This window comes from Micromys minutus (genome assembly GCF_963924665.1).
Source record: "Micromys minutus genome assembly, chromosome: X".
NCBI lineage: Eukaryota > Metazoa > Chordata > Mammalia > Rodentia > Muridae > Micromys > Micromys minutus.
Window position 1 is genome coordinate 126928094 of NC_137970.1, and position 2017 is coordinate 126930110.

General features: G+C 43.4%; 1 pseudogene across 1 annotated transcript; it reads left to right on the forward strand.

Annotated features, from left to right (window-relative positions):
- Positions 1–416: 416 nt before the first annotated feature.
- On the forward strand, positions 417–1800 carry LOC308415280 (membrane-bound transcription factor site-2 protease-like; annotated as a pseudogene). The gene has a single exon. The product of its transcript is annotated as a membrane-bound transcription factor site-2 protease-like (transcript).
- Positions 1801–2017: the final 217 nt, after the last annotated feature.

Below are 2017 nucleotides of genomic sequence, written 5' to 3' on the forward strand. Positions count from 1 at the left end.
AAACCATTGGGCTGGAGAGATGGCTCAGTGATTAAGAGCACTGACTGCTCTTCCAGAGGTCCTGAGTTCAATTCCCAGCAACCACATGGTGTCTCACAACCATCTATAATGGGATCTGATGCCCTTTTCTGGTGTGTCTGAAAACAGCTACAGTGTACTCATAAAATAAATAAACAAATCTTTTTTAAAAAAAAAAAGAAAAGATGAGACCATTAAGAGCGGGAAGAGGGGCGAGAGCTGTGTGGTCTGGAGCATTGTTCAGTAATATTTTGATATAAGGGATTGAACAAGGGAGTTTTCATCGGTCAAGATAGAAGTTGGTTACTGGGATGCTGGAGCTGTAAGGCTCCGTGTGAATGGCTGATTGTGGATCGCAGAAGGAGGACGCTGGGGCCCGCCGTCCATCCGCTGCTACTATGATTCTGGTGTCGCTGTTGGTGGTTGTGGTGGGTGGTTGGACTGCCGTCTACCTGGCCGACTTGGTGTTGAAGGTTCAATTTTGGAATGGTGTTTGGTGTGATTGCCATGTTCAGCTCTTTTTTTCTCCTTGGAAAAACATTGATGCAGACTTTGGTACAAATGATGGCTGAGTCTCCCTCTCCTTATTCTTCCTCTTCTTCCTCTTCCTCTTCTTTCTCCTCCTCCTCTCTTCACAATGAACAGGTGTTGCAAGTTGTGGTTCCTGGTATAAATTTACCTGTCAATCAGCTGACTTACTTCTTCACTGCCGTCCTCATTAGTGGTGTTGTACAAGAAATTGGACACGGTATAGCAGCTATTAGGGAACAAGTTCGATTTAATGGCTTTGGAATTTTTGTCTTCATTATTTACCCCGGAGCATTTGTTGATCTTTTCACCACCCATTTGCAACTTATATCACCAGTCCAGCAGCTGAGGATATTTTGTGCAGGTATATGGCATAATTTTGTCCTTGCTCTCCTTGGTATTTTAGCTCTTGTTCTCCTCCCAGTAATCCTCTTGCCTTTTTACTACACTGGAGTTGGGGTACTTATCACTGAAGTCGCAGGGGACTCACCTGCCATTGGACCCAGAGGCCTTTTTGTGGGAGACCTTGTCACTCATCTACAGGATTGTCCTGTTACTAATGTGCAAGATTGGAATGAATGTTTAGACACCGTTGCATATGAGCCCCAAATTGGGTACTGTATAAGTGCATCAACGTTACAACAATTAAGCTTCCCAGTTAGAGAATATAATCGACTAGATGGTTCTACTGAATGCTGTAACAATCACAGCCTCACAGATGTGTGCTTTTCCTACAAAAATCATTTTAACAAATGTCTGCATACGTGTCTCCCTACCTGGAAAGCAGTTGAAGCTACTCAAGTCTGTAGAAGCAATAAAGATTGCAAAAGCAGCTCAACTTCCAGCTTTTGTATAGTACCATCCTTGGAAACTCACACTCGATTAATAAAAGTCAAGCATCCCCCACAAATTGATATACTCTATGTAGGGCACCCACTGCATCTCCACTACACAGTGAGCATTACAAGTTTTATCCCACGTTTCAACTTTCTAAGCATAGATCTGCCAGTGATTGTGGAGACATTTGTCAAATACCTGATTTCTCTTTCTGGAGCCCTGGCTATTGTTAATGCAGTGCCCTGCTTTGCCTTGGATGGGCAATAGATTTTGAACTCCTTCCTGGATGCTACCCTTACTTCAGTGATTGGAGACAACGATGTCAAAGATCTGGTAGGATTTTTCATCTTGCTTGGTGGCAGTGTACATTTGGCTGCTAATGTGACACTGGGACTCTGGATGGTTACAGCATGGTAATATTTGCTTTCATGCAACAGAATTAAGAAGTACAGCTATGTGGTAGTATCTGTTGCTATTGAAATTTTTACTAGGTATAAAGTGTAAGTGTCTGTGTTTGTGTGTGTGTGTGAGAGAGAGAGAGAGAGAGAGAGAGAGAGAGAGCGAGAGAGAGAGAGAGAGAGGGGGGAGAGAGAGAAAGAGAGAGAGAGAGAGAGAGAGAGAGAGAGAGAGCATG